The sequence below is a fragment of the Procambarus clarkii genome, chromosome 30, assembly GCF_040958095.1.
Source record: "Procambarus clarkii isolate CNS0578487 chromosome 30, FALCON_Pclarkii_2.0, whole genome shotgun sequence".
In the NCBI taxonomy this organism is placed as follows: domain Eukaryota; kingdom Metazoa; phylum Arthropoda; class Malacostraca; order Decapoda; family Cambaridae; genus Procambarus; species Procambarus clarkii.
This window is the reverse complement of record NC_091179.1, coordinates 14,995,557-15,016,679: the sequence shown is the minus strand read 5'-3', so window position 1 is coordinate 15,016,679 and position 21,123 is coordinate 14,995,557. Positions and strand designations below refer to the sequence as shown.

The window sequence follows — 21,123 nt, the reverse complement described above, 5'->3', positions numbered from 1 at the left end:
AAGGCGCTTATAATAACATTTGATGCAGCTCAGCAAGAAAACTTTCTACCTTGAAATGGGATTACATAATATTCTGGTTACGCGTTGCGGAGGGTGACAATCTCCTACCATGTGCATTGAGGAGAATTCGTCAAACAGTTCCAAACAAAAGCGTGGCATCTCACCCCGTGGGCCTGCGACGTCATCTACAACTGCCGATATTAGCTAATATTTTAACAAACAATTTCGCAAAGCCGCAATATATGCGTCGAATCATTCATTCTGTCACAAGAATATATGTAATAATAATAATTCTATGAACTAATAGGCGACTTAAGAGTTAAAACTCACATTTTTATGCCAGTCTAAAAATAAAAGTGTAATATGAGAACGTAGCATCATGATTTTGGCCCAAAGTTTCCTGTATGCGCGATCCTTGCCAGGGAGCCCCTCTGACGACCAGGCCGATGTAGTCCACTCCTCCCACAATTAACCTTTTCTACTGACAACTTTCCTTGATGTTCCGGATGGTGCTTAATTGGTGTTTAACAATGGATTAAACATTGTAAATTGGATTGAAATTTAGAAAACAAATTTTCGTGATGGCTAATTCTGAATTATTACGGTAAGTTGTGATGTATAGATTTTAATTGATTAGCAAATTAATGCAATCCAGTTAAGTGAATAGGGAAAATATCAGAGAGAGTAAAGAAAATAAATCCATAAACGCCTCCGAACTGGAGTTAGATAAATATGTATATACTGTTTAAACATCTGTAGAAAACAATTGTCCTGTTGCAGAAACAAGCTGGTCACAGGTGAGATGGCGTTGCCGGTCTCCTGCTGGTGGTGTGTGCAGAGATGGTGGCCGGAGGCGTGGGTGGTAGCCTCATCAGGGTCAACCTCACCATAGCCCTCTCGGACACCACAAATGTCACCAAGACCGTCGATACGATGAACGCAGCTTGAAGAGTTTTAACGTGACTCTGAGAGTTCTCTAATTCTCTCGTCCGGACAGATGCTTTCGGAAGGTGGGTGTGGTGGTTGATGGGGGGAGTGGTGGTCCATGGGGTGGGGGGAGGGATGGTGGTATGAGTGTGGTGGTGGTAGGTGTAGTAGTGTTGGTGAGTGTGACTGGTTGGAGTTTATGGTGGTAGTGTGACTGTGGTTGTGGGTAAAAGTAGTGGTCGGTGAGTAGGTAGTGGGTGAATGTGGTAGTAGGTGAGTGTTGTGATGGTTTAGTATGGTGGTGCATGAATGTGGTGGTGGGTGAGTGTGGGGGAGGCGAGTGTGGTGACAAGACTCGTGTGGTGACAGGACTCGTGTGATGGAGTGTGGTGCTATGACTCGTGTGGTGAGTGTGGTGCTATGACTCGTGTGATTGAGTGTGGTGCTATGACTCGTGTGATGGAATGTGGTGCTATTGACTCGGGTGGTGGAGTGTGGTGACAGGACTCGTGTGGTGCTATGACTCGTGTGGTGGAGTGTGTGCTAGACTCGTGTGGTGGAGTGTGGTGCTATGACTCGTGTGGTGACAAGGACTCGCGAGTAGTGTGTGTGATACCAGAGGTCTTGTGCAGGTGAAGGAGACAGTGGTGGGCGTCGACACGATCCCGCTTGAGTTGGCGATGAACAATGACATGGACTCCGTCGTCTACACTTTCGGTACTGTCGATGGAGGTAGCTGGTCCGTCAGCAACAACAACTTCACTAACATCACCATCGAGGATTTTAGAGGTAAGTCGGCAGCCAGTAAAATGAGTGTCTTGAACTGTGTGGATATGTTATGGAACATTAAATCTGTTGAGGCTGGATTCTAACAACCATTAATTGATTAATATAACCGAGTTTAATATGATGTGAAGATATGAGAGAGATGCACATGTTAAACATGAGTGACACGTCCCTGTGGTGCAGATGACGAGACACTGAGACCAGGGAGGTGACGCTGGAGTGGTCCCTGCCGCTCCCAGCCCTGCCGCGCCCCCGTCAACGTCACCATGAGGTCTGCCACCCTCGAGGCCACCATACACCTCCACAACTCCACCGTCAGTACCTTGGTTGCCTTCCTCCTCCTCTGTATACCCAACATTAAAACAAAAGTGATATATTGTACACGCTTCTTCAAATTTTTATAAACAGATTCTTAATCAAATTATCAATGTTCAAATAAGATACTTAGATGCAGGACAAGAATGTTAGCAATAATTAAGATATTCAACTTTATTCTCCATCTTTATCTTACGCCTGTTAGGCCCTATTTAAATTATGCAGTAAAGTTTTGAGAATCATTATTTAATCGACATAAATTATTCAGAAAACGTGCAGAGAAGGGTGACAAAATTAATCCCGGGAATTAGAAACCTCCCTTACGGTCACAGGCGAAAGGTTCCACATCAATTCCAACGGCAGGACGGTGGCATTTGGGCAACGTTTCTTCTCATCTGTTCACCAAACATAAAAACGTTGACTAACACGAATTTTTATGTATGGAAGGCATCAGCTTTGTATTGTTGCAGCTGGTGTCGCAGAAGGTGGATGGACACCTGGAGAAGAGCAACTGGGTACTGCTGGTGCCCTACACAGGGATCTACCTGAGGGTGGTGAACCCCTACACCCGCCTCCTCACCCTCGCCGCCTACTTCAACACTGAGACTATTTTGCCGACTTGGAGCTGGTGGATACCTTAAGAAATCTCCAGCATGGCAGGGTGGCCTTAATATCGTCTATATGTAAGTGTGGGATAACTAACAGCACTTCCTAGTAGTGTCGAACAAAAAAGGCAATTGTTTATCTTGGTACCCAGCAACGAACAGGGAGCTATTATTAGCTGAGGGGGTTATTTCAGGTCTCCGTTGAACCCAATAATATTCGTAGTGGATTCATAGAGAGAAGACGTAGTTTGTGACAGCAAAACCTTAACCGGGGTTTAATTAAAAATCAAGAGTATCCCCATATCTATAGCGCATCCAATAGTATCAGCAGCTAGACGTAAATATATATTACTGCTTCTCGGCTTCAACTCAGTTATAAGTATCCTTGAGCGCCTGCACCCCCCCCCCCCCGCCCTTATCAGCAAATTGTGTTTAATTAAAACAAAACAAGAATGTTGGAGAGGAATTTTAGCTAAAGGAATATGAAGGTCCAGTTCTTTAATACATTATATCATTCCAACCTCTCCACTGACGCCCGACTGATGGCTCAGAATAGAATAATTATACTAACTGGAAACTAGTCTCTCACAAATGTTCATGAATGTCGAAATACTTTAAAAACATTTCTTATTACCGAAAATATTAGCTAAATATCTCAAATTTGCCTACAAGGTAATGAACATACCGAATACATCATATTTTAATACAGTTCATTACTTCTGTAACCTGATAAGCTAGGAGGACATTTGGGTCCATTCCTAGAACCATTATCGTGACCGTTATTAATATTGCTAAGACATGAAGACTAAACTACTCACCAAAAGATGAGACGACGACATTTCGGTCCGTCCTGGACCATTATCATGTTGATTGTGATGGGAGCGAGAGAGGTAAGGCAAGAGAAGGTATTGCCAAGACTGTAACTTGCTCAGTTAAAAGCCCACTGCTATTTAGTTTTGGAGCTCATAATATGCCTCACACTAAATATTGTATACTGCGTAAAGTCATGTTAATCAAACGAACGATGAAGCAAAGTTATACATTTTCTCCGGTCTCTAGCCTCTGCCTCTGAATTAAGGTATGGAATAAATAAATATATTCTACTAAATTCTGAATAGTTTAGTTAATTTATAATGCACTTCACTCGTTTTGTGAGTGGTAGTACAGGTTACATACGAACCCGGGAATTGATCCACACTAAAGTGTGGCAGTAGTATAGTAGTTATGAGTGATACACATAAATATGTCTCCCCAGTACGACGCCTCAGGCCGGCTGGAAGCGTCGTCTAAAGCCGCCCTCACATCTCTCGGGTCCTTCGCCGCCCAACACCTCACCTTCAGGGACTGTTGGGCGTGGGCCTGGCTGGTGGGGGGCTCCACGCTGGCTGAGGGGCTGGTCACCAACGCTCATGGCACCACCAGTTTCCCACACTCACTAGACCTGCAGCTTGTCCTTCCTCCGCCCCCGCCATCCTCAGGTGATTTGGGTTTGCAACACATGTCTAGTAGGCCAATGGCTTTGTGCAAGACATTGAGTAGAAATAACAAGAAATTATAAAAAAAACAATTAAATTTTGAGCCATCTCTTGGCTTTAACGAGAAAAATGTGTACAATATGTTGCAGAGCGTCTGTGCGACTCGTGGTCCGAGTTGTGGAGTAAACGACAACACTTTTGTGACGCGTATGACGGTTACGGCGACCTGTGCTCCTGCTGCACGCCCTTCACCCCGTCCACTAATACTACCACGGTGAGCACCACGCCCCCAGCATCACTATGCCCTTCCTCCAGCACCACGCCCCCAGCATCACTATGCCTTTCCTCCAGCACCACGCCCCCAGCATCACTATGCCCTTCCTCCAGCACCACGCCCCCAGCTTCACTATGCCCTTCCTCCAGCACCACACCCCCAGCATCATTATGCCCCTCCTCCAGCACCACGCCCCAGCATCAGTATGCCCCTCCTCCAGCATCACTATGCCCTTCCTCCAGCACCACGCCCCCAGCATCACTATGCCCTTCCTCCAGCACCACGCCCCCAGCATCACTATGCCCTTCCTCCAGCACCACGCCCCCAGCATCATTATGCCCCTCCTCCAGCACCACGCCCCAGCATCAGTATGCCCCTCCTCCAGCATCACTATGCCCTTCCTCCAGCACCACGCCCCCAGCATCACTATGCCCTTCCTCCAGCACCACGCCCCCAGCATCACTATGCCCTTCCTCCAGCACCACGCCCCCAGCATCACTATGCCCTTCCTCCAGCACCACGCCCCCAGCATCACTATGCCCTTCCTCCAGCACCACGCCCCCAGCATCACTATGCCCTTCCTCCAGCACCACGCCCCCAGCATCAGTATGCCCTTCCTCCAGCACCACGCCCCCAGCATCACTATGCCCTTCCTCCAGCACCACGCCCCCAGCATCACTATGCCCTTCCTCCAGCACCACGCCCCCAGCATCAGTATGCCCTTCCTCCAGCACCACGCCCCCAGCATCAGTATGCCCTTCCTCCAGCACCACGCCCCCAGCATCACTATGCCCTTCCTCTAGCACCACGCCCCCAGCATCACTATGTCCTTCCTCCAGCACCACGCCCCAAGCATCACTATGCCCTTCCTCCAGCACCACGCCCCCAGCATCACTATGCCTTTCCTCCAGCACCACTAAGCGCCACTATGCCCTTTCCCCAGCACCACTACGGTGAGCTGCCACGCCTTCCACAGCACCACCACAACCACGGTGACTACCTCCGTCACCAGCACCACGCTCCTCATTCAGACTACAGCGAGCACGATTTCTCTACCAAACCCACCCAACCCGGGAAGGAGATATATGTACTGTGGGAACTGGGATATACTTCTCAAGCAGACGAGGAGCCACAGTAACGTGGCTGAAATATGTTGACCAGACCACACACTAGAAACTGAAGGGACGACGACGTTTCGGTCCGTCCTGGACCATGCTCAAGTCGATTGTGATCCTTACACTTCTCAATGTTTACATATACTTGTCAGTTGGTCCCCAAGCTCTTGCACTTACAAAACGGTGACTATGGTGAAGTGATTTTAGTTCTTCATGCCTGTTGTACCTGTTGCGTTATAATTGAACTATTCTGACCGTTCGAAATGTTTGTCGTTGATAAGTATTAAGGCCAACACCAAACTTCCAGTTCCAAGCCACCCAACATGCAATACTCGACCACCAATACAACTGTAGCAGAATTAAAAAAATAGAGCTGATACAGAACGAGGCTATGAGGATTATTCTTGGATGTCAAAGAAATGCAATGATTGAAATAATGAGAATGGAATTAAATTTACAGAGTGTGTGTGATAGAGTCCGTGACATTAACACTAGAGTAGCTATTCGTTTCATGCGGAGAAAAGGAGGGGATAAGCTGTTTGAGAGCGTTCAGACCTGCTTGAGTGACGTACACACTTCCAGGAAACTGAGGGAGACACGCTACACGAGGGGATTAGCTCATGACCTCAGGGAATACGATGTACTTGACTGCTGTAAACCCTCTCGACAGTGTAATAGGTCTGCTCCCTGGAAAGTACAGAAAATAGACGTCGAAATTGTACCCCTCAATGTGAAAAAGATTCATCATGAAACGGGACAATTACGGTGTATGTATGGAAGCATGATATCCCGGTTACCAAGAGGCAACAGTTTACATGTATATTGCGACGGGTCGGTGGCGGAGGATGGCAGGGCAGGGTGTGGTGTCCTCATAAGGGAATATACAGAGTTTGGGACTGTGGACAGGAAAATTGAACTCCGGCTTAGTAATTATATATCATCCACACAAGCTGAACTGCAGGCCATTCTGGCGTGTTTGGAGGAAGTACGTCATGACGGCAAAAATGTTTTTGTATTTGTCGATAGCCGAGGAGCACTGGAGTCCTTAAACAGTCGAAACCCAGTCTTCATGTCTATAGTTGAGGATTGTAAGAGAAGAATAGCTGAGATACAGCTGAAAGGTCATAGTGTGAAATTCATGTGGATTCCATCTCATGTTGGAATAGTGCTCAACGAGGTGGCGGATGACTTGGCCAAACGTGCCACATCAAAACCACAAATTGACATTGAATGTGAATTCACAATGAGACAAATAAGAAGCAAAATCAGAAATATTCAGGCACAGGCAGGAGTGGAGAGGAGAGGGATAATGTATGAGAGAAGTCTAACCATGCAACACTACATGTATGTGAGTCAAAACACCCTTTTCACTTATGGTAAAAGGAGAAATGCTTGGAGTGACTCTGTGTACATGCGGCTCAGGCTTGGGTACAAATATTACTGGGAATATGGGATAGGCGTTCATGATAATGACACGAAGTGTAAACTATGTGGTATGTTAAGGTCTCACACCCTTGCCCATTATGTTCTTGATTGTCCGTTGATTAATGTATATAGAAACACTGAGATAAGGACTGTTCCTGAGCAAATAGCCTGGATGTGTCACAAAGGAAAGGTTGATGATATTCTTGAGAGATATAAGAATTTTGCACCAAGACTGTAATATTTTGTTGAATTATCCGTATAACTAGGTCATAAAAGTATTTGTGTACGTCTGATACCATACCACTTGTGAAGGAGGAAATGTACATGTTTATCTCTCAGAATGTTTGGTAACAGGTTTATTGTTTGTGATGTGTGTCTATGTATGTACTAACACGTTGTACTGAACGGGGTGAGAATAGCTTGAGCTACCTCATCCCTTTGTGTGTATTTTACCTCAATAAACTTATTTCAATTTCAATTTCAATACAACTGTACATCACATATGAAATTTACTGATCCTTATTTGTATATCATATCCTTTTGTCCCAGAAAACTATCAGTAAACTGCATATATTTACTCTTACGTTACTTTCCAATACCCACACTTAACCCACAACAGACGTCTATTGAACTTCTCAACAATGAAGACCTTGCAGTGCCTACGATGTCTTACGGTAAGGTCCATATCTAGCCTTAAGTAATTATATAATGTATAGTATCTGTGCATGGAATGAACAAAATATGGACGTTTTGTACTACTTATTTTGTAGAGCCCGAGAAAGAAGGCAACAACCAAGCCTAATCTTTCCTAGACCTAGTATAGTGCATATGTGCTATTGTTGTCCCCTAACTTCTCTTGCCACTTCGGGGGGGGGGGGTATAGGGTGTTTATGTAGCTTCAGGGCACCAATCCCCCCAGCCACAGGGCATAACGAGAAGGCACCCCTAAGGAATTAGAACTAAGAGTGCAGATTACGCCTATGATATACTAGGCTATTTCAGTTTTTGTTATGCCTTTTAATATACCAACAATACAAAACATGGACTATTTTAGATGAAGCAGTTCATATTCCGCACATTCCATCTGCATTCACTATAGGTACCATGATTTTTGTAGAATGACTTCTGAAATTTGTCATTAAAATATATTCTTTACCTCGAAACATGTGTATTTGCAGGGCGTACCACGCGAGGAGCTGGGAGTGGTAGTGGTCGCAAGCAACAGGCCACGATACCTCTACAGGTAGGTCTCTCTCTTCTGTGGTGGAAAATCATATAACCTAATTAACCCTGAACTTTAAGTTTGCAATCTTTTTTTTCCGTACATTGATATTTTTGCTGTGTAAACATTGCCGGTGACTACGTCCACCTGCAGGTTATTGCGACAGCTGCTAACACAGGTCGGGGTGGTGGTCGAGCAGGTGTTGGTGTCGGTGGACGGGGAGTGTGTGGAGACCATCAAGCTGCTGGAGGTGTTGGGTCTCAGGTGGCTGGTGCACGCCCCGGAGGGCTCCTTGTCACCCCGGATATCCAGGTAAGACCACGCACATGCTAGGATAGTCATGTTAAAAGTATATATATATATATATATATATATATATATTAAAATAGCATGCACGTTTCGGGCAATATTCCATATAGATAAGTGTTAATAGGCAAAATTTAGTTTCCAGAAACATACTATAGCCGATAGACTGGTCTTATAAATAAATCAAGACTTAGCAAAATAGTAATTATGGTCTTTAAAACAAATTGTAATGTATAGACGCGGTCATGAATGTGGTATTACAGACACGTGAGGTTCGCGCTGTTCCACGCCCTGGAGGAGGTGTCTGCTGACAAGATCATCGTGCTGGAGGAAGACCTCATCCTCGCCCCTGACTTCTTCTCGTCAGTGGCTTCTTCGCCGCCACTCCTGGCGGTGACCTTTTGCTATACTTTGTGGAATATGATTAATTACTTTCATAGATAAGATTTCAAAGATTAATTACTTTCATAGATAAGATTTCAAAGATTAATTACTTTCATAGATAGCGTGTTAACGGCGTTTATGGCAATATTGCACATTGTTCTACATTTATGGGGCATGTACTTAAATTTGATAATTGCAAAATATGTTGTGCAATTTAACGCATATTTATTGAAAATTTACTGATACAATAATGCTTACGTGCATTATTTTACCATGTAGTGTCTCTAATATATGAATATTAGACACACTATATAGCAGCGTGTTTTAGGGCAAACATGGCTCTAAATAATCTATATAACCTGTCCCAGAACATCGTTTAAAGCCTAAAGCCCAACGTAATCAACAATTGCCAATGCTTACACCATTAAACTCGCAGTACAAACAAAGTAACGCATCCAAGAGCTGAAGTTCACCTTCCGCCACCACAGATGTATAACTAGGAAGACAAGTACACACTCACAGATCTGCCACCACCATTCAAAGGGTAAATAAGAAGAGTTTACAAGTATCCACTTTAGTGATGGTCAGTAGTGTTCACCAGTGGTATTTACAGGTATATGCAGCAGACGGCCGTATTGCTTGACCGGGATCCTTCACTTTACGCCGTGTCCGCCTACTCCCACTTCTCCTACGCCCACACAGCCCACGATCCCACCCGCCTCAATCGGGTGCACTCTCTCCCCGCTTACGGCTGGATGGTCAAGAGGAGTTTCCTGAGGGAGACGCTGCCCAAGTGGCCTCCCGTCTCTGTGGTAATGTATGATGCACTTGGGCACATTGAGGGAATATATGCAACAAATTCCACTCTTCCGGGGGAATTTATGCAAAAAATAAAAAAGCCAGACAGACTATCCAATAATATTTAGTTTTCTGATATATTAAAAAGAAATCGGTAACACGGATTCCCCAGGAAGCTCACTCTCCTTGGTGGGTTCCCGACTCCCACAGACAACTGACTGGGACTATTGGATGGGGTGTGGACTGGTGCGACGCGGCCGGGAGCTGGTCATTCCAGAGGTCTCCCGCACTACTCATGCTGGACTATCCGGCACTCACTTCTCTGGACAACTCGCCAAACGACGCTTCTCGAACAAGCCTCTCTCACACGACCCCAACACCCTAGTTAACCTCACATCGTAAGTCTACTACACTTTGTGGCGAGTCTCGCCGTGCAAGTTCCCTTCACTTCATCATGGAGCATTTAAGAGAGGAGGGCACTGTTAGCATTTTCCGCATTGACAGCACATACAGTATAATTAAGAGTTAGTTTAAGGTGTCGTGTGGCGTAGTTGGCTCACAACCGAACGATCCCGGGTTCGATCAGGACGAGGTGTTCGTGCACTTTTCCTTACACCTAATACTTTTGGTTACCCAGCAGTAAATAGCAACTGGAATTTGAACCCCAGGCCATATATGTATGCAATGGGTGCCAGGAAATACAATTCGCCCTACACCACAGAAACCTTGCTTGTTACGTGTGACATTCCTAACCCCATTTAACACTACTAACGTCCTACCCACGATATCTTTAACAATATTATGCAATATCACAAGTTCTACTTCATATTATATTTGCCTTCACATTAGTTACTTACAAATAAATTGCACATATTTGCCGTTCTTTTTTACATACAACCCTTCCCCCCCTCCACCAACAATTTTTTTTGTTCCCTTAATTAGTAGGCATCTTGAGTGATGCATTTATAGTTTTCATTTATTTATGAATTACTTAGTACTATGCATCCATAATAGGCTTTTCTTTATACTTCATATATTTTCGTTTTCTTTATCAGAAAATGTAATAAATATTTTGAATTAACAACGAATTTAGAAGCAAGAGCAGGAATACTGAATTTTGGTTGTCGATGAAGACAACTCAAAGCACTGACACGATGTGTTGCAGTGTGGACAGGAAGGTGTACGAGAGAGAGCTGAGAGACTTGCTGGTCAGGGCCCTGCCTCTGAACATCACTAACCCATACAACTTCACTTTCCCTGTCCATGTGAGTATCTTATCTTCTCTGTGCACGTAAGTACCTGCCCTGCCTACCACGGGTGTAAATAAGGGTTAAATTGCTCAAAATCTTATATCTAGGAAAGTTCTTCACTGATTGCTTTGAAATTTTGACACAATGTTGCATTCGAATACTCGCGTGTTTGTATATACCTACTATGTAGATGTGTATACATCTACATAGAAGGTGTATACACATCTGGTGGAATGGTGGGGGGACGGGGGAGGGTAGGGAGTTCTAGAGTCGGCAAACCAGACAATCTCTATATCTCCACAGACAATGGAACAACAAAAAATATTGTATACCCACAAGCATTGTGAAATTAAACGTATTAGAAATGTGTGCTTTCTCTTTTCTTTCTTTTCCATTTAACCAGACTGAGCCACAGCAACGCGTGGCCGGGTACAGCTAGTTTAAATATAAATTCTTATTCATCTTGTCTTCTTGTGTCCTCTGTTTTTGTCTCAGGCTTCCCAATATTGATTCCACATTAAACTCACCCAGTACAAATAATTTTACTTTATGTCCAAGTACGCTTTTTTTATTTTTATTTTATCCTAATTATGGAGTTTTTTCCTGGTGGTGCTTTTAAGGGCGGAGTGTATGCTGCTTGTGTCAAGATGATGAGCTCCAGCGACATCGTCGCTTTCAAGGTCCTCGCTGATGTATGTAAAACTGTCACAGTATGTCTCATATTACTTATCTAAAACCCAAATGTAAAGTCATCCAAGTAAATGTGTAAATTTGAGGAATTTCAAAACGAACCCAAAGTCTTTAGTATGTTTTCATTTGTCCCCAGGCTTTACAGGTGTGGAACCAGGACTTGAGGGATCATCACTATGGCTTGTGGAGAATACCCTTCCACCGTGCCATCATTCTCATCATAGGAATCCCATATTCAAAGTACAGGTAATTTGTTTTCAATATAATATGTTTTTATCTACGTTAGTTTAGCCATGCATTTATTAATCACTCATTAGGCTTCGGGTAAATATGTGGTACAATGCATTACTGAAACGCTTCTTATATTTCTTTTCAGTAGCTTTTTTATCATTATTACAATTATTATTGAAATTTTATTATTAATAATACAAATAATATTATTATATCGTCTTATCATAAGATTATACAAAAAATACAGATATCCAACCCATCAATTACTGTATTAGGAAGGAGAAATTTATGAAAATCTTTCCTGCACAATACATGTGAAATTGTTTCAGACAAATGTGCTAAGAAACTGGCAAGTCTGAGAAAGATAGCTTATTATCTATAACATGCTAAGAGCCCTACAGTGGTCTCCCTGCAGATCGACGTTCGATCCCAGTCTGTCCAAGTGGTAGGGCACTATTCCTCTCCTTCGTCCTATTCAAAATTATTGTCATCATACCCATTCGAACGCCAAGTGCTATATAGTCATAATAGCTTAGTGCTTTCTCCTAATAATTATCAATCTTATCTATCCCGGTTTGCATTTGTAGACTGATTTGGATATATGCGTATTTTGGTCCCAGTCTGTCGAAGTGGTAGGGCACTATTCCTCTCCTTCGTCCTATTCAAAATTATTGTCATCATACCCATTCGAACGCCAAGTGCTATATAGTCATAATAGCTTAGTGCTTTCTCCTAATAATTATCAATCTTATCTATCCCGGTTTGCATTTGTAGACTGATTTGGATATATGCGTATTTTGGATGTTTCAGTACTTGAGATGTAAACGTTTCAGTGTGGCTGTTAACATTTGTCAGGATAACATCTCTCTCAGTCTCAGTGTTAATCTTAGTGTGCACTGCCCAATGGTCCGGTTGACCAGCATAGCTCAGAGGACATTAGACGAGTCTTTCTGCCAGACCTCTGATGTCAAGTGATGATCTTGACAAATGTATAATGTAATGATGGTCCTTTAAACCAAAGATGCCTACGAATGTGTCCAATACTCGAGCTTGATGGGATTGAGCTTTGGCTCTTTGGTCCCGGCTCTCAACTGTCAATAAATGTATGTACATTGGTTTGATATTATTATTATTGTAGTTGTTCTTATTACTGTTATTATTACTTCCAGTTACGGCTACATGAAAGATCATTGCCCTGTGTTGAAGGTGAAGAAGAAACACTACGAGCACATGATGGAAAACTACTTGGACCAAACCTACCACTTTCTGGAGCACGGGAATCACGACTACCTGAATATATTGAAGTTCTCACATGACCAACCTTACCCGGGTTTGGACTCACAGAAGCTCTCCACAGGGCTCTGTGGCGCTGCTGCTGCAGGCGAGGCTACCAGCGCTGATAATATACTTGAAGACCAGCACACATATAACAATGTATATGTTGAGGACCCGCACAATTATGCCAGTACACCAATTAGAGATGTGTCCAATTATACTAGTACACCGGCTGGAGATGAGTCTCATTATACCAGTGCACGAGCGGAAGATCGGTCCAATTATACCAGTACGCCAGATGATGCGTTTAATTATACCAGTGCACTAGCTGAAGACCAGTCCAATTATACCAGTGAGCCAGTTGAAAATGCGTCCAATTATACCAGTGAGCCAGTTAAAGATGCGTCCAATTATACCAGTGAGCCAGTTGAAGATGCGTCCAATTATACCAGTGAGCCAGTTGAAGATGCGTCCAATTATACCAGTGAGCCAGTTGAAGATGCGTCCAATTATACCAGTGCATCTGTTGAAGATCGACTCATTTATACCAGTACGCCAGTTGATGATCGTCCCAAATATATCAAAAAGCCATTTGGAGAGCTGTTCAATTATATCAGTGAACCAATTGAAGACAAGTCCAATTATACTCGCGCACCTGTTGGAGACTCGCCCAGTTATACCAGACCTCCTGCTGAAGATTTTTTCAATTATACCAACATAACTTTTGAACACCACTCTAATTATACCAACACCAGGACCTCATTTAAAGACCAGCCAACTTATGCAGGTAGACCTACATCAGTCAAGAGCAAATTCAATTTTACCAGTGCACCAGTTGAAGAGTGATCCTATTACACCAATACTTCAGTTGAAGACTGGGTCATTTATGACAATAGCTCGCATCCTGTTCAAAGTATAGATCAACCGGCACTCTTTCTCCCACTCGGTGTGAAGCAGTTAGTAAAACTGCAAGCGGGAACAAGTTAATATATTAGTGTGAACAATTGGATAGTGACGAATCGGGTTATATAATTTTGGACTAATAATTATTGTAAGCGTTTAAGATCCGAGCAAAATCTTGGTATTAAATATAAAAATGCGAAACGTATATGATAAAATATTATAAGAAATTTATTGAGAAACCCAACAACTCCATTTACAGAAGAAGCAAAGGACACAGATATTTACCAAAACAGGACATATTAAGGTAGAAGTGATCGCACAAAGCCTATTACCAGAGTCTATATATATATATATATATATATTCCTTCCCTGCCCACCATTATATTCCTATTCCTTTCGCAAGGTCACTCCTTACTTTCTCTCCTGAGAATGTAAGGAGTGACCTTGCGAAACGCATCCCTAGGTGTCAGACCAAAAATAAAAGTGTGAAAATGAACTTTGGAGAGTTAATTTGTCATCTTCCCCTGACAGTGAAGAAAAACATAAGAAATATTCGGAAGGTTCCTGTTAGAATCTTACCCTTTCGGTCATATTCCACAACATATGTTTGCAAGAAAGACACTCGCCTGGCGTTCCGCGAGCGCTATGTCATGGGTTCGTATCCTGGCCGGGGAGGATTTACTGGGCGCAATTCCTTAACTGTAGCCTCTGTTTAACGCAACAGTAAAATGTGTACTTGGATGAAAAAACGATTCTTCGCGGCAGGGGATCGTATTCCAGGGACCATAGGATTAAGGACTTGCCCGAAACGCTACGCGTACTAGTGGCTGTACAAGAATGTAACAACTCTTGTATATATCTCAAAAAAAAAAAAAAAGACTGCTACCAATATATATATATATATATATATATATATATATATATATATATATATATATATATATATATATATATATATATATATAGTTTTCAGTTATATACATATATATACATATACATATATATATATATATATATATATATATATATATATATATATATATATATATATATATATATATATGTATATGTATATATATGTATATAACTGAAAACTCACACCCCAGAAGTGACTCGAACCCATACTGCCAGGAGCAACGCAACTGGTATGTACAGGACGCCTTAATCCACTTGACCATCACGACCGGACATAAGGAAGTGATAGCCGAAGTTATTTGAACCACTTCCCCGCCGGCACTCGGATGATAATCTTGGGCATAGCATTTTATCAAATCACCTCATTCTTTGGGGCACACGTGAAGAACACAAATGCGAACAAGCCTGAATGATCCCCAGGACTATATGCAACTGAAAACTCACACCCCAGTCACTTCTGGGGTGTGAGTTTTCCCAGCAGCACCCAGTCTTTAATTTGGCACCTTTGTGGCACCTTGGTATAAGCCTAACATGTATATATACACTGGCTGCCTGTCCCCCTACATAATGATTTATTATTACCTATTATTTTATCATTTAATTTAAATATTAAATAAAATAATTAATTTAATTATTATAGTAAGTACTTAATAATTTAATAATAAGTAGTAAGTACATAAAATGATTAAAAAGTACAGTTTAGGAGATTCCTAAGATTGGAATTCACTACCAATTTTCAATATCAAGTATTTTTAGTATGAAATGCTGTTATTATATGCATAAATTGTTGTTTTAATAATATTACGCTTAACCACTTGGCCTGGACGGTAGAGCGACGGTCTCGTTTTCTACAGGTCCGCGTTCAATCCCCGACCGCCCAAGAGGTTGGGCACCATTCCTTTCCCCCGTTCCATCCCAAATCCGTATCCTGATCCCTTCGGAGTGCTATATAGTCGTAATGGCTTGGCGCTTTCATTTGATAGTTCCCCCACCCCCCCTGAATAATATTACGAGAGCAGTATTTACGGGCTATTCATGCCCGTGCCACCTCTTGGGTGGCTTAATCTTCATCAATCGAGAGCAGTACGTCCTAACCAGACGTTATATGATGATATCCTGAACAGTTGATAAATAAAAGTAATTGCGGAACTCCAGTTATCTAATACTTATCATAAATGGTATAAAAAAAAACTTATCATAAGCCAAGGGATTTGTAGTTCAGTGTTTAAAGGGAATTCGGAAGTAATAATAACAGCTGATGCCATCTGTCGGCAGAAGAGAACACTATCAACTGGCAGGTCAACAGTAGCCATAAGATACAGCTTACGCCATCTGTTGACATCAAATTACACTTATAACAAATTACCCTACAAAATACCACTAACGCCATCTAGTTTTTTTCCAACGCACTATAAATAGCCAAACAGCAACCCATAAGGTGGGTTGTTGTGCTCGGGTAGGAGGTTCCAAGCTCCGCCCACAAGTGGTATGGGGTGCATAATAAATGGCATATCATTGGTAGATATTCTTTGTTGACATTCACACAACAGCCAATCACAGGAAGGGATCAGCTAAAGGCTCCATCCACTTAATAAATCATCTTTATTCAGCACACCATCCTTGCTTATGACATTCTGCTTCAACTTTAATCTACCTAAAAAGTGAAATGTTAAGTATTTAAAAGTATTAATATAGTGATAATTAAATACTGCAGGATGTAACGAGTGTTACAGAAACATGGGCTGGCTACCTAACTTGTGACGTCATCAGTGGGGGTTGCCTCACACAAATAATATCGGCGATACAATGCCTCCTTCCTCTTATTGGTCTACATTATTCAGTTAGATGGAAATTTCTGTCTTGTATAAAACAGAAATTGTTGTTCTTTTGTACAACAACAAGGTTATTGAGCAAAAGGATGTATTTCTTATTTTATTCATATAAGCGTTGGCATTCACAAGATGGTATGGGGTGCATAATAAATAAAATGGTGGCATATCATTGGTAGAAACTCTTTGTTGACATTCACACAACAGCCAATCACAGGAAGGGATCAGCTATAGGTGCCATCCACTTAGTAAATCATCTTATAGTTCAGCCCACCAGTTCTGCTTATGGAATTCTGCTTTAACTTTAATTTACCCAAAAAGTGAAGTGTTAAGTATTTAAAGTGTTAATAAAGTGATAATTAAATATTGCAGGATATAATAAATGTTATATAAAAATGGGTTGGCTACCTAACTTGTGACGTTATTATTGGGGATTGCCATGACACAAATAATGATACACTGCTCTGCCCTCTTATTCGAGTAAATTATTCAGTTAGATGGAGATTTCTGTCAGGTGCAAAACAGAAATTGTTGTTCTTTTTCACAACACCCTTGTTGTTGTGCACAAGGACCTATTTCTTAGTTTAAATTTTATTCATAAAGAAGTGTTGGTATTCCCCGCAACAGCCAATCACAGGAAGGTATTTCTGGAAGCTCGGCCTCCTTATGGACTCAGCATATCGATCTAGCTCATGGCTCTCTGTTTCATCTCTTGTATATACAAACTATGACTTTTTCCATTACTGTTAAATTAATAATATGAGATATAGAAGTTTTTACACAAAATGGCTATATTCTGTCATTAAATGGACTTTGTTTGGTATACATACATACATACACCAATTTATTACCATTCATCCATTATTAATTTCAGGAAATGTATATGTTTATCTCTCAGAATGTTTGGTAATATGTTAATTGTTTGTGATGTGTTTATATGTATGTATTAACACGATGTACTGAACCGGGTGAGAATAGCTTGGGCTACCTCATCCCTTTGTGTGTATTTTACCTCAATAAACTTATTTCAATATCAATTTCAATTACTAATTTCAAAGGTAATGTATATACTGTTCAGTTTTTTTCCTCTCGCCATTACTTGGTGCAATAATTGAAAGTTGTCTATTTATTTATCGATCTATCTATTACCTTTTTTTTTTAGTTTAGTTCATTTATTATGCACCCCATACCCATCTTGTGGGCGGTAGTGGAAAGAGTTACAGAGGCACATAATGGGCTCAGGGACTGAACCCCACAATTCATTTAGCTAAGCAAGTTACAATCTTGATGAGCTAGTTACAAAATTCAATATAAATCGTCACATCAACAATGGGTTCGAGATCAACCTCTAGTACAGGTTCTAAATTAAGCAACAGACATATGTGGAGAGCTAGTGTCACAATTTATATGTTTGTCCTGCACACCGCCCCCCATCCAGTGGGCAGCGGTGGATAGGTTACAATCACTTAGTTACTACCTACAGTTAGCAAACTCGGGATATTTGGCTAAAATTTCTGGTAGCAGATCATTTTGAATGAAATATTGACACATCGCTGGAACATTGGTTATAGAATTGTCTCTAAATTCACGTATGTTTTCGCACTCCATCACAACTACCTCTTACTTAAACTCCAGCATTATGGAATCCGAGGCCTTGCCCTTGACTACATCCGATCCTATCTTAGTGACAGACACCAATATGTAACCATCAATGATACAACTTCTTCCACTCTACCAATTACCGTTGGAGTGCCACAGGGCAGCATCTTAGGACCTCTTCTATTTCTTATATATATAAACGATCTGCCTAATGTCTCTAATATTCTCAAACCTATATTGTTTGCTGACGATACTACCCTTATCTACTCAAACCTCAACCCACATACACTAAATAATGTTGTGAATAATGAATTAAAAAAAGTCCACTTATGGATGTCAACGAACAAACTAACATTAAACATCGAAAAGACTTACTACATCTTATTTGGAAGCAAATCATCAAATGCAATTCAGCTACAGATAGACAACATTAACATCAGTAATAAAAATGATGGCAAGTTTCTTGGCCTATTCCTAGACAAGAGACTCAACTTCAGCACCCACATTCAACACATAACTAAGAAAGTCTCTAAGACAGTTGGTATACTCTCCAAAATCAGATATTATGTTCCTAACTCTGCTCTCCTCTCACTATATTATGCACTAATCTACCCCTATCTTAATTATGGTATCTGTGCATGGGGGTCTACCACTGCAAACCACCTTAAGCCCATCATCACACAGCAAAAATCTGCTATCAGAATAATAACTAACTCTGCTTTCAGACAACACTCAGCTCCCTTGGTTTAAATCCCTAAACTTGCTAAATATTAACTCCCTCCACACATTCTCTTGTGTCAACTACATTTACAAAACCCTGTTCTTAAATGCAAACCATGCTCTGAAACTCTCCCTGGACAGATGTAATAGGACCCATTATCACCACACCAGAAATAAATATCTCTTTGATATCCCCAGGGTCAAACTTAATCTGTGTAAACACTCTATGCAAATTAAGGGACCTAGTCTATGGAACTCACTCCCTAGTGAATTGAAAAACTGTAAAACTTTTGCCTTATTTAAAAGCAAAACCAAAAAGTACCTAACTTCATCTATTTAGTTTCCTACACTGAGCTTTAAATTTGCTCTGTACCTAGTGTTACCCAATCTCCTAATTTTTATGTAATATCAAACAACCTTATCATTGTGTTCATTGCTGTCTTCTTTTATGTGCTAGCCATATGCTGTATTGTGACTACCAATTTTTGTCAACTACCATTCAAGCTGTCATTGCAATCAATCTTATATTGTTTCTGCTGTATTGTGCCTACCAATTTGTTGTCAACTACCATTTTAAGCTGTCATTGCAATCAATCATAGCTACCTATGTGCTTTAATATACTGTACCTATAATTTTCTCTCATCTTCTTTTTTTTTCATTCCATGTAATCTGTTTTCATTTTTTTGTCTATAAACTTTGCAAGTATTTACCTCCTTAAAATTTTCTTAGATTAAGGACCTGCCCGAAACGCTGCGCGTGCTAGTGGCTTTACAAGACTGTAATTACCATATTTGTATCCTCACATTCCTTATGTACATTCTTGTATATGCATAAATAAATAAATAAATAAATAGTGACGGAGGGTGTGCGAATAATTTTGTTGACACAGTTTACATTTGGTCAGGTCTACATCAGCAGATAATGAGAATTCCCAGAGATACTTGTAACCGAGTCTAAGCCGAGCAGTAGTAACATCTAGAAGTCTGCTGATTTTATTGGATGATCCATAGATGTGTGGCTCCTCTTGCATGATAGTATGATGATAGATGGAATTACTGGTGTCAATTTCACTTTGCCTCAGATCTACAAGATCTTGTTGAAGTTCTCGGTGTACTGCTGCTCTCAGATTGCTCGTTGACAATCCAAGGTTACACTCAACGGCTCCTTTAAAGGCAGATTCTTTGGCTAACTTATCAGCTCTATCATGCATTCGGAGGCCAACATGAGATGGAGACCACATGAAATGGACTCTGTTACCACCCTTAATAATTTTGTTGTATTTGTGTCTAGCTTCGGACACGAGCATGTTACAGTTATGTCTTAAAGAGTTGAGAGCATTTAAGGATGATAAGGAGTCACTTACAATTAATGTATCAAGTTTGGAGACTTGTACACATTTTAGTGCAAGGATCAAGGCAAATAGTTCGGTCTGAAGGGTAGAGGCCCAATTGTTTATACGGACTCCCCACTGAAAGTACAAGCCATCGCCCATTGTCAGAACAACTGCACTTCCAGCTGCACCCGTGGTGCGGTGTAGGGAACCATCAGTGTATATGATTTGAGAGAGAGAATGCTCTGTGGACAGAGCATCAGTATGGCTTAAGGCGTTGAGCTTTGCCTCAAGACGAAGCTTGGGCTGATCTCTAATGTGCTTCTTGGGTGGAAAGGGAGGGATTAAAACTGGAAAGGGTGTAACCTCCCACGGTGCAGGAAAGTGCCGTTGTTGTTTCTCTTGGTACAAATCATGAACCTGATACATTCTGATCTATTACCTTGTATTTATATTTACAAGTTTCTGTGCTTGGAAGAAAACTCTGCATTGAATTGGGACTAATTTATTAAATAATATTATTTAGTATTAATTAATATTTACAATTATTATTAATTGCAATTATTTATAGCTTAGTTACTTTCATGTAACTCGCAATCGTACAATCTTAACATTAATAGCCCAAATTAGCACATCTTGCTTTTAAATTAACCCCAAAAAGTAGCAAGTAGCGAAATTAAAAATTTGGGAGCGCGGGGCTCTCAAAAGTAGCCCAATTCGCTATTTGTAGCCCAATCTGGCAACACTG

At 41.3% G+C, this 21,123-nt stretch overlaps 1 pseudogene; it reads left to right on the top strand.

Annotated features, from left to right (window-relative positions):
• Nucleotides 1-840: 840 nt before the first annotated feature.
• LOC138369919 (protein O-linked-mannose beta-1,2-N-acetylglucosaminyltransferase 1-like) lies at nucleotides 841-14,449 on the top strand (annotated as a pseudogene).
• Nucleotides 14,450-21,123: the final 6,674 nt, after the last annotated feature.